Consider the following 15,766-nt stretch of genomic DNA (forward strand, 5'->3'; position numbering starts at 1 on the left):
AGCCTGCCTTTAATGTGTTTGAGCCTGTTGTGTAGAAGGAACATTTTTGTACCTTGTAGGTGAAGCTCTTCCTTCCACCATTCTTCAATGTTTTTGAGGAAATCTGAATGTGTGAGCCAAGCATTCTCAAATCTGAAGGGGGTGTTCCTTGGTTTGCCACATAGGGAAGCTTCCAATTGGATAGGCCAGTGATCTGAACCTCCAAAAGGTAGAATGAGTGCAGTGAAGTTGCGTCCCTTCAGAAGAAATTCCTCTGAAATAATAAATTTGTCTAGTTTTGAGGCTACTTGGGTAGGTCCCCCTCTTTTGTTATTCCAAGTGAAGATTCCATTGCTTGTTTCCATGTCAACCAATTTCATATTGGTGATGAAGTTCTGGAAGGCAACCGAGTCTCTACCAAGTGTTCTAGTTCCTCCTTTCTTCTCCATGAGTGATTTTGTTATGTTAAATTCATCTCCAAGTATCCAGGGTAGAGCTGGATATCTCTTCTCCACATCCTCCAGTGTTGTGAGAAGTTGAAGTTTGTCCTCCATTGGCTGCAGTCCATAGACATTGGTGATCATGTAACATTGTCTGTCTCCCACTGGTTGGAAAATCAGTGAAAGGTGATGTCTAGATGCCTCTGCATCAATCACACCAAATTTCTATGGATCCCATAGAGTGAGAATGCCACCAGCAAATTTATTTGCTTTAACTTCAAGGTATTCATATCTCTTTAACCATTTTCTATGTTTTTCACGGATCCTCTCCATAGAGCATTTTGTTTCCTGTATGAATACTATGTCAGGTTTTTCCTCTTTGATCCTTTTACCTAGATTCCTCTGTTTTCTTTTGGTCCCTAGTCCTCTAATGTTCCAGGTTGTGATTTTCATTGAGGTGGGGTTTTAAAGCAATAACTAGAAAGGTCTTTCATCCTTCCTGAGTCAATCATGAGTTTTCCACACTCCAGTAGTAATTCTTTCTGTCTTTTTCTTCCCCTCCTCTTGCCAGGATTCTTTGTTAGTTTTCTTGTTATTAATCCTATTGAGGAAGACCCTTTGTTTTCCTAGTTTTCATGTCCTCTTTTGACTCCTACAGCTGTGTGGTGTGACTTGTTAAGGAATATCTGTTGGACCTTGTCCACTTCCTCCTGAAGGATGGAGTTTGTTCCCAGGTTCCTTCCCTATTCTAGAAAATTTTCCAGCTCTAGGTTTTCCCTTTCTAGGATCTCTTGTAAATCTTGATCCTTTGTGCCACTTTCACTTTGAGACATTTCCTGGTATTTTTCTATTTCCATGGTACTCAAAGGATCCATTGTGTGTTCATTCTGTTCCTACGTGAACTCCATGCTAGTCCCTTTTTCTTTCCCTTTTGCTGTCTTCTTCTCTATACTCTCTTGATCCCCTCCATCTGCCTCTTTTTCTCATAATATCTCAAACCTGTTGTAACTTTTTGTTTTATCATTCCCAATAGGGTTCTGATGTGCTTTCCTTCCCCCTCCTTTTCCTCTTCCTTCTACTTTGGTAAAACCTGTCTGGTCTTCCCTTTGCTAGTATATAGGTTTTCCTCCCTTCCATTAAGAGGACAGTCTCTGGATAGGTGCCCATGCTCATGACATTTGTGACATCTGAACGGGATATGTTCATAGTCCACTGTTTGAACCCATTCCTTGTCATAGACTTCTAGGATGACCTCATCCGGAAGGGCTCCTGATAGGTCCATATCCACACATATGCAGGCAGAGGATGTATATTTTCCTCTTAGAGTTGCCTCTGATATTTTTAAGAAATGACCTAGTTTATTGCCTATAGCTTTCAAATACTCTGGCATCCAATAATCTAAAGTTAAGGAGTGTAGTCTAATCCATACTGGTACCGAAGTGAAGGTTTCTCGTTCTGGTAGAAAGTTCATTATCCATGGCCGCATATAGAGACCAGTAGCTGCAAAGAAGTATGGTCCTCCTTCAAAAATCTTGTCTCTGTCTTCCATGTTCGTAAACACCACAATAAAAAAGCCTTTGGATCCAAGATGTATATTTAACTCCCCCTTTGGTTTCCAGTTGTATTTTATCCAGGTGTACAACGCTTTCTCTGATGGCCAGATCCCCATAAATTTGCATATGATGGCATAGTTTTCCATGTGATCCCTGTGCGCTTGCAGAGCTGGATCATTCAGAATAACTCGAGGTTTAGTTGTGGTTTTAGGTTTACAGGGCCCCATCTTGTCTCTGTTCTCTATTCCCTGACCTCTGTCTTCCTCTTTTTCCTCCTGACACTCTTCTTCGTGGGCCCCTTGATCTGCATGGGTTTTGTTGCCTTCCGCCTTCTGAGTTTCAGTGTTTTTTGTCTTGTTCTCCAAGGATTGTGTAGGTTTGTTCTTTTTCCCTCCTCTTCCTCTGTTTGCTACCATATTACTGTAGGAGGGAGCGGAGCTCCCTCCTCCCTGTGTCTCCATGGGTGCTTGTTGCCCTCCTTCCCTCGCTTAGTGAAACCCTAGCACCAGAGTTCTACCGCCCCAACATCCATCAATCTCCACATGAAATGTTGTTTCATCACTACAAAACATTTTCATTATTTACCAAAGAATTGGAAGTGAATTCACCAACCTTAATAATATTGATATTAATATTAGTCTAAATTTTGAAATTATTTGGTTAAAAATAATTTTAATTAATTTTAATTCAGAATTTTTAATTTTTAACTTATAAAATCTTACATTTTCAATTAAAATGTCCCTCCCCTCTTTTCACTGGACCTTTAACCTCCATTCCTAACCTTACTTTTCTACCTCTACACCTCACATTCTAAATAATCACTAACCCTAATCTGAAATTTTTAATTCAGATTTTCACTGAAAATGTAAGGTTTTAGAAGTTAAAAATTAAAAATTCTGAATTAAAATTAATTAAAATTATTTTTAACCAAATAATTTCAAAATTTGGATGAATATTAATATCAATATTATTAATAATTAATATTAATATTAACATTAATTCTTAATCATTCATTCTAAAATAGAATTAAAATCAATTCTGATCATTTATTCTAAACTTGAATCAATTCTAAATTAAAATTAAATTAAATTAATTATAATTACAAATAATAAATGGATAAATTCATTAAAATTAGTTGAAACTATTTTTATTTGGATTAATAGTAATATCAAGATTATTAATGATTAATATTAATATTAAAATGAATCCTTAATTATTTATTATAAAGTGGAATTAAATTTAAATGAATTGTAATCATTTATTCTAGAATAAAATTAATTCTAAATCAAAATTAATTAAAACGATGGCTTGAATCTTAATAAAAAATTTAAATTATATTAATATTAATATTATCATTACTAATAATTTTAAATTTTAAAAATTTAATAATATTCTTAATAAAATTCTAAATAAAATTAATTAAAAACAAAAATAAATAATTGAAAAAATTAATTAAAATTATTTCTTAATAATTATTATCATCAATTATTAATTAAGGCATGGTCGGCTACCAACATTCCCATTCCATCTAGCTCATTCCTCTATTTATTCATTCCTACGAGATCTGTCTTACACACTTATTGATCTATCCTGATGATGAGCCACAGTGGATGGCTCGAAAACGTTGATCTAACAATTATGGATGCGATGATTCCGGAAGAAAACTCTACACACAGTACAAATTGCAGAAGCCTCAAAATAATAAAGCCTTACTATCTTGAGGGGTCCCTCCTGCGAGAAGTAGGTGTCAACACAATTCCTTCACGAGATAATTAAGCATACATTAAGTCACATAGAAGAGGAATTAAATAGTGTCTTTAATTGCAAGAACAAAATTTAGAAACAATATCCAAATCTGTGTCTGTCATGCTGAGAGGAAAATTTATAAAACTCTTAAGCACAATTGTTTCATAGTATTGCGTCCTTATACTAATAGACGATTACTAAAATTAACATTAAAAGATAAAATAGCATGATTTCCTCATGATTTGCTATCAACGAAGCAAATCATGAGGTTGAATATCTGCATTCACTAATTCCTCACTCACCTGGTTCGCCTTCCTAGGTGGTTGACTTTTGCTTTGACCGAGCTGCTACGGTGCTTCCATTATCGATGCAAGTTATGAAGGTAGGAACAAATCGGTGTATCATCTAATTTACACCTGCCCATATGCCCTGTTCTTCAGCTAAAGTTTCGCAACCCATCAAACCTTGGACTTAGCTGTAAAATCATACATCAGCTACAAAATCACTATAATTTAGTAGCTCAGGTAAATATTGAGTTAAATAATAAAGATAAATTATATTTATGAAATAGAAGATGATTATGTACCTGCTATGCCATAAACCTTGTAAATTGATACCCAAATTAGAGTTATTAAGGTCAAAAAAGGGAGAATGCAGTATAAGAAGGTTGTCAAAAAGAAGCAATTTGGGGGTTCAACATTCCCCCACATGTTAGACATTGCATTTCCTCATGCACAATTTCAAAATATGTGATTATTTTCTGTCATTGAGCTTCTTTAGATACCTAAGAAAGAACGTCCAAGTTAGTCCTCTTTGTTTTCTTGACGCTCACTGTTGCCATCCTTGGTTTCTTCATCAAGGTTATGTTCTGCAAACTTGTCACCTTTTTCTTAAGAAATTTGATTTTAGCTATCAATTTCTTATTTTTCTTATACCATAAACCAATATGTAGAAGGATGTTTCTATTTTGGGTTCTTTGGATTTCATTCTGCACTTTTAGTGTCTCATTCTCATGTTTTAAGTGTCTATTCAATATTTCCAATTCATCAATTTCTTGCTTGCGGGTGTCTTCAACTTGGAGTTCTCCTGAAATATTAGAATGGATTCCTTCATTTTCTTCTTGGATTGAGGATGATGCAACAACTTTACCTGTAGCTCTTCTTTCCAAAGACTCTATATAATCATAAATTTGCAGCTAGACAAGATCAATTTCTGGAGTTCTCCTAGCTAGACCTTCAACTGGTGATGGAACTCTCAATTCCTCTTCTTCTTCTAAATTGACAAATTCTAGGGATTCCTGAGATTGTTCATGCACTATTTTGTTGAACCTTGCACTTCTTCTTATAATTGATGGTTGTTTTTTACTAGTTCGGGGATGCTTTTTAACTTCTTCTTACTCTGTTTCTTCTTTCGATGAACTTTCCCTTTTATTGTTGGCTATCTTTCTTCTAACATTCTTATATTTAAGAGTTTATAACACATTTATATGAGGGGTTTCATCATCAGAGTACTACTCTTACTGTGTTTCTTGTGTAGGTGAGTTTTCTTTAGGGTTTTAAGGAAATTTTCTTCTACTTTTCCTCGTCTTATTGCTAGGATCTTCTTTTTCCGCTTCCTTAAAATGATTTCTAATTAAGAAATCTTCCCAATTATCTCCTATGTTTCTCAGATGGGCCTCAATCAGGATTTTCACTTGGCGATGATGGTATAGGGAATTATCTATAGATTATATCTTCCTTTGAATATTACCAGCCATCTTTCTTAAGTTACGAAGTAGGAAATACGGCAGGTTAATTTCATTCCCATCAAGAAAATTCATCATTAAGCATGCATGATAAAATAACATGTTACTGAATCTTCCTTCACAAGTTATAAACTTTTGAATGATCAATAGAAAATTCCTCCATTTATTCTTTAAAGTTGTGACTGGTATTCCCTTTTTAAACACAGAAGTATCCATACCTAGATTCTTGAGGAAAATTTTCCATTCTTTCAAGTTTTCTATTCTTGAACCAACTCTCTTTGATTCTTGGTAATCCGGTAGCTTTTGCTACAAAAGACTCTGTTAAAACCAGCTTCACGTCCCCAATTTTTGCTTCAGTGCCATCGTATTCCCTAGCGAAAGACTTTGTTAGCTCTTTCTCGTGCCCATCGAATTTCTCCACGAATTCTAGCCACCGTGCTTGCTAAAATAATTGTTTGATCTTAACCCCATTCGTCTATGATCTTACAGTGACCCCCATGTTAGAGAAGCTTATCCCTTAATTTCTCTTTCAACAAGGTTAAGCAGTGGAAGGAATTCAGGTATGGACTAAATGAGAGAAACATAATTTAGGTAAGGGAAGTCTCGGTAATGAAACAGGGTGGTGAGCACCAGTATTGCAGCAATAATGCTGCAAATCCTAGGCTTCCTTCTTTAATTTTATCAACCCGGTAGTTCGTAACAAACTTGGAAGCGACGGTGCTGTATGCACAAGTACTAGCTCTTACTGCAGGCTGTCACTTGGTCAGCTGGCGCAAGTTCACTAGGAGCTCAAGCAAACTTCTATAAGTTCTCAGAAGAAGCTTATAACTGTGATGAAAGAAAGCTAACTCTACAGGGACTATTCTGCTTGCAGAAAGAGAAGGAAAATTGAAATGTAACGCAAACCCTAGCAAACCCTAATTTACCTATTAACCCTACTTTTGCAACAAAAGAGATGGAACCTAATGAAATGAGTGCCATTTACTACTGAAAAGGTAAATTACTTTCATTCAAGCTACTTCTAAAAAGAGATGGGAAGAAATCATCTTTTTGTGCTTTTGAGTATTTTTATGTGGAATTATTATGCTTGTGATTTATCTGGTTGTGATTGTGCAGAGGTTTGGTGGCAAAGGAAGATGGAGTTGGCTTTTGCAGAGGGTGAGGAAGGTGTGGAGAGGTCCTAAGAAGCCCCTAGTACCCTTCTGAAGACTTCCATAGCGATCGGACTTCGAAAAATCACTCACAGGAAATTCTACAGGAGGCTGCAAGGGATCTATAGGAGGATCTACAGGAGGAGGCCGAGAGCTATTTTTGGAGTTTTGAAGGTGGAAAAATGATGGGAAAGGGTAAATGAAGGCTAGATGAAGGTGTTGAGGTGTCTAGAACTTGTCAAGGAAGATCAAGAACGAACGTGATGGTTGGATTTGTTCAAATGGCAAGAAAGCAGCTTTATGGAGAAAAATGCAGAAATTAGGGCAGATTGGCGAAATGTTGCGAATGACTTGGGAATTCTATGAGTTGTGAGCTCGTGCTGGCTGGTTTATGGATGTATGGTGAGCTGAGGTGTCCTGCAAGAGATCTACACATCTACTTACAAAAACTGATCAAAGAAAAAACTAACTATGCCATGAAAACAGAGATTTCTCTAACTTGACCTAATTTCTGACCTACAAATAGAAAATGTTGAACGATAACCTTTGAATAGAAAAGAATGTAGATAGATATATGGGAAGAGAACAGGAAATGATCTAGGCAACTGAATCTAAACCAATATCAATCTTTCCAAATCAAAGTATGACACTAGCAGTTGCATGGAAGAGAAAAAACTGTGTTTTTGGTGGCAATAGTAGTGCCTTGGCCTCAAATCATAGTCCCGGGAAGGGAGAAAGGAGATCAGGGCCTGCTGTTGACCTTTCTGAATCTTATTTTGTCACTTCAGTAACCTACTTGAGCAAATGAAACAAAAACAACTATGCTAACCATCAAAAGCAACCTAATCTAACAAAGTAAAATGAATCTATGCAACTGAAATTAACTCATGAACTAAAGCAAAAAAATATAAGTACACAGTAGGAGGTGTTGGGTAGCTTGGGTTGGGCCCTAACCCAAGAGCTTCAGCCCTCTGAAAGAGATCAGTGTTGGCTCAAAAACTGGTTCATCTTCATTATCAAAAATAGTATTCACATTACATAAATTGTTCTCAAAAAGGAACTCGAAAATGAGTTGAACACAATGCTACACAAAAGTGCGAAAATCTACTAATAACTGGCTAAAATCCCACTGAGGCTCTAAGCATCCTTATTTATACAAATGGAGTCCTCCAACAATCCTCCTAAAATCAAGGAACTTGGCTTCCTAGAACTGGAGATAAACAACAGTCCTTCTTTACTTGCTCGGTTACCCCTTGGAATCATCAATGTGGACCTTTGTGCTCCGAGTTGCTAATGGAGGATTCGAGGAAAGGGGTCATAAATGAAGGAGACACCCCCCCTAAAATTCCTCTTCCCTGTTTTTCTCGATTTTTGGCTACCATTTGCTCATAAATCCCTTGACTTTGTCCAAAATTGACCAAAAAATCTGCATAAGGCACACATTAGACTACATGGCAAAATGGCTAACCCAATTCACTCTATTAGTATAAATATATTCAAAAAAATTCAAATAACTAATGAGAATGGTGGATTAAGTCGAAATAAGAGGCAGAATGAGCCCATATAATTACCCATTTCTGGGGCTCATCATCACCCCCCTATTGAATGGGTTGCTCATCCTCTGAGCAACTAATCTAACTCTTCATCCTTGATGGCTCTGACAGATTCCCTGACATCCCAAGCCTCTGATGTGATGTCTTCCTCTTTATCATGGAAACCTGCTTTCCTATCCACTTCTTCCCATTGTTTCTGTTCTTCCTCCTCCTTTACTCCTTCCAGCAGTCCTAGCAGCAATGGAGGACTAAATTTAAGGCCAATCCAATTTGCCTTCAAGCTTTTCATTGAGTGCTTATATAGGGGTACTCTCCTCATGGCTTCCCTCATCCTATTTGGGGAGTGATACTCCTTGATCCTTAGGCTGTGTGGCAATGTATTCCACCTTCTCATGTAGGCATCGATGCAGTCATCTCCAAACAATCTCTCCGTGGCCTCAAAATGAGCAATAGCCTGGGCTTGCTTGTCAACATAGTCAGGGACAACTTCAGGATTAGCTACAAGGTGTTGGTGGGCATAGATGAGAGCCAAGGGTTCTGTTGGTTCTGCTCTAATCATCAGAGGTTCACTGAGCTATTTTGCCATCATTTTCTGGATTTCTACTGCCCTTTTCTCTTCATGGCTCATCCAAGATGCCATAGCCATTCGTTACAAGTCTCCCAACGCAGCATTTGGATCCCACAAGTTCATATCAGTAAGTGCCAATGTGTGCAAGTAAAATTATGCTAGCTTTGCTTTGTCCTCAGCTAAGTTGTGATCACATAAATGCATAAATTGGCCATAATCCTGAAAATGTATTATGCCCCTCTGGGCCAGTGTCTTAATCTAAAATTAGAGCCACTGATCCTTGAGGGATAGTGCATATGATTTGGCTAGCTGCCTGAAATGTAATGTCTCCATAGCCCAGCTGGCCATGCAGGCTAACCGGGCTTCCTTTTCCTGTAGCTGCCTTCTCAAAATCAACACTTCATTTTCTGCCTGGGATTCCCTTTCTTGTTGATGTTTTATCAATGTCTCACTATCTATCTGGGGTTCCTCTTCCTGTTGCTGTCTTGTTAATACCTCACTATCTGTCTGGGGTTCCTCTTCCTGTTGTTGCCTTTTTAAGATTAACAGCTCTTTTCCTCCTTGAGGTTCCCTTTCTTGCAACTGCTTCTTCAACATTTCATTTTCTTCCTCCAAATGAGCTCTTCTGATGCTTTATGTATGCCTTACCATGCTCAATTCTTTACCCATTTCTCTCAACTTGTTTTCCATGTGCCCAATGTCTTCTACCCCTTTTGATTTTGCAATCTGCATCCATGTATGGGTCTTGACTCTTTCCTTTTCCATCTCAAAGAAAAGAGGCACTGCAAACTTTTGTGGGATGATCTTCCCACCTTCCAGAAGGTTGTAGTAGGAGCCTAAGTTAGGTTGAGGTCTAGGCTTTGGTATCTCTTTTGCCTTGTCTTCCTCCTGGGTCTATTCTTCTACCTTCTTTTCAAGTTTCTCAGTTTCTTTGAGCTTTGCCAATGTCTCCTGTAGAGAGGTCTGCGCCTCCTATAGGACTGCTTTAGAGTCCATTAGTTTGATCCTTTCTTTCCAGGTAGAGGTCTTAGGGCTCCCTCTTTCGTAAGTGATGGAGATTTTGGAGGGAGATTCCTCCCTTGTTGTAGTAGGGACATCCTCAATGATGATGGGCTCTTTTGAAGGTGGCTGAGGCTTCCCCATCTTGATTCTGGTGCTCTTTCGAGCCTTGAAGTACATGGATGGTTGTCTCTTCCTTTTTCCTTTGGGCTTGGCTAGAGTACTAAGTGCAGCAAGAACAACTACTGCTTCTCTTGCTAGTGTCTTAGGAGACACTTCTTCTTGTTGTGTTTCTTCTTTTCCATCTGCTGTTTTTCCTGTGTCTGTTGTCTCTGGTGTTGTTTTCTCCTCTGCTTGTTGAGTTTCTGCCTTTCCTGTGGCAGCCTTTTTCTAAGCTGTCTTGGGCTTCTTCTTTTCAGTTCTTGTCCTCTTCTTTTTCTCTGCTGTGGTTTTCCCTTTTTCTGCTTTTGATGTTGTTTTCTTCTCTGCTTTAGGTTCATCTGTGGTGGTGGTGTCATGTTTCTCCTTTCCTCTCTATTTTTCTTCTTTTTCTTCTTCCAATTGAATGTTTTGTTCTTCTTCATGGATTTCCTTCTCAGCTTCCTCTTTTTGTTCCTCCTCTTCACTTCCAGATGGACTAAGGTCATCAATGAGAGTTTTTATATCATCTTCTTTAGTCATGTTCCTGAAAATATCCCAGGCTATAGGGATTGTGTAAGTGTGGAGGGCATCCTCCACCAACAATTTAATGAGCCCATGGTGAGCCAGTTGGTCTGGAACCCCTGCATTCAATTTGGTGCTACACTCTATTAAGGATTGGAGGAGAAAGTATGGACAACTGATTTTTCTAGATGCAGGAAGGTCCATGCCATATCTTAGTTCATGTAACAATCTGAAATGATACCCATAAACGATATTGTATATTCCTTCACAGGAGATATACTTCATGATCTGATAGATGACCTCACCCCATGGATAAGGTATACTTTTCCTCCTGATCCCATTCTTATCCTCCACGAGATGTTCATCAAGCTGGAAAAAGGTCTTCTTAGCAACCTGTCCTAGTGGTTTTTCTTCTTTGCTCCAGGGGAGCCCAAGTGGAAGACTTGTAATTCTGCTGATGAACTCTGGTGTAAGTTCTATGGTTAGACCCCTGAAACTGACTGTGGCATGGGTTTTTGAATGAGGTCTTAAAGATAATAAAAATTCCTCTATGACTTCCTCATCATACCCATGAAATTTTTCAAAGAAAGGCATCCAATTTGCCCTGGTAAAGAGGGCCACCACTTCTGGATGTTCATGCAATTTAGTTGAATTCAGAGGCTCCTTCCTCATAAAACCCCCTGTCATGATGTTTAGAGACTGCTGGAATGTTTCAAGTGAGGAGGAAGGCAACAAATTTTCAAACCCGAAAACAGAGGAACAACTGAGGTTTTCTTTCTGGAACCAGAGAGAGAATTTTTCGTGTTCTTCCTTTTTAACAAAAGAAATTTGCAATTTTCCTTCCCTTCAAACTCTGTTCTCAAACTTAATTTACTTCTCGGTTTGTTTGAGGGAAACAATATCTTTTTTTAAAAAACAGAGAGTATACAAGACAATGTTTTTTCCTTTTTCACAAAGTGAGCAGACCACCCAATGCAAATTCACTGTTTTACAGGCTTAATTTCCTATGGTTGCATCACTTCTTTACACAGGAGAATACCACGGAGGAGAAAGAGACAAAATTTCAGTGCAGAGAGTAAAATGGAGAGACTGTATATATTTCAAAAAAACACAGGCAGACTTTTGTTCTCACTTTTCCTTTCTTTTCAGCTCAATACTTCGCTGCAAATCCCACCACCTTTTGTAGATATATAAAATGCAGAGTGGGTTTTACTGAGCCTACCTTTTCAAGCTCGAATTTGGCATAAAATTCCAAATTTTCCTCTGCAGAGCTGCTCACTAGCCTTCCTGTGGAAAGGCTCCTGTAGATTGTGTTTCTGCTCCCGTAGAGTGCAATAATGCTCCTGTAAAGCCCAATAAGCGGAAGGGTTTTGAAACTGACAGAGAGCAGCTATTTCGAGGTTTTGATGGTGGTAGGTAAGTTGTTTCAGTCAGGAGAATGACGATGCAAATGAAAACAAAGGTGATGAAGGCGTCGACTGCAGCGTACTTAAGCTTACGGGAAGCTTACAGGCGTGTTCTGCAGTGACGAGGTGAGGTGGCAGGAAGGGTACGTTATCCCCATCCGGACCGTTGGTCCCTACTCTAGTGCCATTATGATACTTCATGCCACCTACCCGCAATCACTTCCATCATTCCCGTTATACGCGCCACCACTACCTGTTTTGAGTTTTTCTTCCCGAGTTGACTGAACACACGTGCCAATTGCACCCACTGAACGCTGTTTGAATTGGATGAGGCGTTGTTTGAACTGGATGAGGGGTTCTGTTTGAACTAGATGAGGGTGGCCAGTTAGCTGGCCACCGATTTCGTTTAATCATGACCATCTCAATGGTTCATGCAGTTTCTAAATTATACTCATGCAACAGAGGAACGAGTTTCGTCACTTACCTGTTAGTCGCTATCGTGCTTTGCATGCTCAGACTTTGGCACTTTGTTCATGGATTGCTGCTGCTGTTGGTGCTCATGGCTTCTGAACTGGTGGCTTGGCTACCTCATGTTGGTGTTTTATCATCTGTGGCTGCATTGACCCTACCTCTGGAGCTCGATTTTTAAGGGGATCAGCTGTTATAGGAATCCTGCAGGATTTCCTGTAACTACTTCTCCCTCTAAAATTTATGGCTGAGGTTTGAGCAGGGACTGAAGAGATAGCTAAGGAATGTTCTGAAGGAAAAGGAAAAGTAGCTGGCATACACCAGGTAAGAAATAAGTTAAGGATGCTGTGGTTTATTCTTCATTTTTTTTTTTTTAACAAAAGAAACAAGATTTTTGTGTTTTCTGTGTAGGGAAGGAAGAAGCGAGTGGAAATGCAGTGGTGCAGGTATGGAATGGAGAGTTGGGAGGATGAATAGTGGCCAGGAGGTCCACAGGCCTTTTGGACAAGTCTCTAGCCCTCTGATCCTTTTCTAGACTTGATTTCAAGCTCTCTGTGGTTTCTACAATAGCCTCCTGTAGAATGCACAGAGCTTCCTATAGGATGCTTAATTTCCAAAACAAGTGGGACCAGGGCTTGGGAAAAGACAATGGCGATGGAGAAATGATCTATTAGGGGTGTATCCCACCTGGCCATGTCCCTTTTTCTTCTGTGGCCCTTCTGCAATCTGCAATGCATTCAAAAGAAGTTAGATTTTCTCTTTTTTTCTCTCTCTTTTTTTTTTATGAGACAGTTGGGGCGCCTCCAGGAGGTTTTCACCCTCACTACCTGCCCTGGGCGCGTTCAAAGGGAGGTTTTCACCCAGGGATATTTTATTCTCCTTTTTCCTGTTTTTTTTTTTTTTTAGGGTGTGGGTGGAGTGGAGGCAGAGACCTACTCCACTACCAACACTGTTTGACTCAGATTCTTAATGAATTCTTGCTTTGAGAGGGGCTTCCTGTAGATCTTCAACCTATGCCCATTGAAAAGCATGGGGATGGCTTCTTTGTTGATGGTCTGGATCAAAACTGAACCATTTTCATTGCACTTTTCTACTGTGTACGGTCCCAGCCATCTTGTCCTCAGTTTGCCCTTGAAATATTTATATCTTGAATCATACAGCAATGCCCAATCTCCTTCCTAGAATTGTTTCTCTTTGAGGTGTCTGTCATGCCATATTTTCCTTTGCAGCTAGACTACCTCTGAGTGGAGAAGGGCCTGCAATATCTGTTCATCCAATCCATTTAGCTGAAGTAACCTTTCCTTTTATGCATGGCTGAGATCTAGGTCCAGCTGAGCTACCATCCTTAGTGTGTTATATTCAAATTCTATTGACAGAAAAGCCTTCTTCCCATAGACCAGCTCGTAGGGTGTGAACCCTGTGGTGGTTTTCTAGGTGGTGTTATAGGCCCAGGTGGCCTCAACCAATCGATCTGCCCAATCTTTTCTGCTGCTGCTCACTACCTTGGTCAAAATCCCTTCCAAAGCTCTGTTAGTGACTTCCACCTGTCCATTTGCTTGCGGATGATAAGGGGTGGAAGTTTTGTGCTTAATTTTGTGATGTGTGAGCAGGTCTTCAATCAGATTGGAGGTAAACTGGTGTTGGTCACTTTAATTGTTTAATAATAAAACAGTCGAGTGCCACATTAATTATCAACCTGGGAAAGTCTGATTATTCCAAAGGTGACTATGTAATATATGTACTCAATCTTAATGGTATTAAAAGCTGTAGTATAAACAGTCTACTATATTATGAAATCCCTACTCTGTGTTACAGCAGTTACAGTAGTTACAGCCTATTGCAGAAAATGAAGTAAGAACAAATAACTTAAAGGAAACAAGTCTGCAAAAGGAAGTGATGGCTATCCTGCAACAAAGGATCAAGACCCTATCCTCAGAGTAAGGACTTTCAGAACCTGCCTCTGTTGTCCAGTTCACACATACACTCTGTAAATCCTAATCACCGGTGAGGCACTCATATGCAACATCAATCAGCTAAAAGGAAAACAGAGTTTCAGCAAAAGTAAATATCATTAGAAGCAGTAACTGTAATATAAATAGAAAGCACACACACACCACACAACAGAAAGAAGATGGGTGAATCTTGTGATGAAGGTGGGCCCTGTCCTTCTCACAAGATTCCCCAGAACACAGGAATTAAAATAAAATACTCAGAACAGAATTGTATTCATCTGCCAATAAACCATATTACAAAAAGATATTCAGTCTCATCCCTTCACTACAAGTTCTGTGTTACAATATGTTTCCCTCTTCCCCCCTCTCTAATGTAGATGTATCCTCTTTATAGAGGAGACATCTATTACAACAGATTTTCATACATTCAGATTCAACCCTTTTGTACCAAAAATGAGAAAGTCAGTTCTTGATAACAAAATATTGTTACAGCCATGAGGATCATGATCATTACGACCAATATAGTAATCAGTCAGACTCTTTTGCCGATGCCAATTTGTTACACAAATCCCAGCTGTTCCTCAAAGTGCACGTGTTGTTCGTGCTGTTTCAGCATCGAGGTTCATGTTGTTCTTGCTGTTCCAGCTTCACAGTTTGCGCTGTTTCCGCTGTTTCAGCAATGGCAAAATATAATCCTGCCAGTTAGGCAGTTTCAGCAATTAGTCAACACTTTAATCAACTTCAGGGAATAATTATAAAGATAGCATGATTACGTGTTGAATAATTAAACATGTAGTAATGAGGAAAGTTATTCTGTACCTTTTGGAGTGATTAAGCCAAAACACTAGCAAAGGCTTTCACTTAAGGGTTGAAGAGGGTAATACAATGGCAAAATATACAGTCAAAAATAGACAAAATGGGAACCTAACATCCCCCCCAACTGAAAATGTTGCATGTCCGCATGCAACGCCTAATCTGAATCGGAATCAGAATACTGGGCTGAACAGTGTAGATTGCTTATACAGTAAGTGTAGAAAGTGTTGTCAGCCATGTCTCTGAACCCTTGGGCATTCTGAATGCTTTTCCATGCTGCCAATTCTTCCTTTTTAGTCAATGTAAATTGAGCCTTGTATTGTTCTCCAGGAAGCCATAAGAGAGGGAAATGAAAACGGTAACCAATCCACCATTCAGCACATTGTCTCATGCATTTTACATAAGCAGGTATCCTTGAGATTGCTGCCTGCAGATTGAGGGGATTGTAGGGATGATATTCCCTTCTTTCTTTGGGACACTGTTCCCAGAAAAATTCATTTGCTTTTATGGCCAGAGGTCCTTTAGCTTTGACATAATGCTGGCAGTCTTCCAAGACTGCTGCTTGCAGATTCCTAATGTGATCGGTCATGCCTGTCTCTCGTAGATTCCGTTGATGTTCCATGAGGAAGATGGCTGCATTCTGTGGTTCCGGACGAATCCATAGAAGACAGTTCTCCTCATTGTGTTGTGCAGACATGAAAGCATTCTGCCAAGTGAATTGGTTGGCCAAA

Source organism: Pinus tabuliformis, chromosome 2_1 (genome assembly GCF_031772625.1).
Source record: "Pinus tabuliformis cultivar Carrire ecotype Pingquan chromosome 2_1, CPIR1, whole genome shotgun sequence".
NCBI lineage: Eukaryota > Viridiplantae > Streptophyta > Pinopsida > Pinales > Pinaceae > Pinus > Pinus tabuliformis.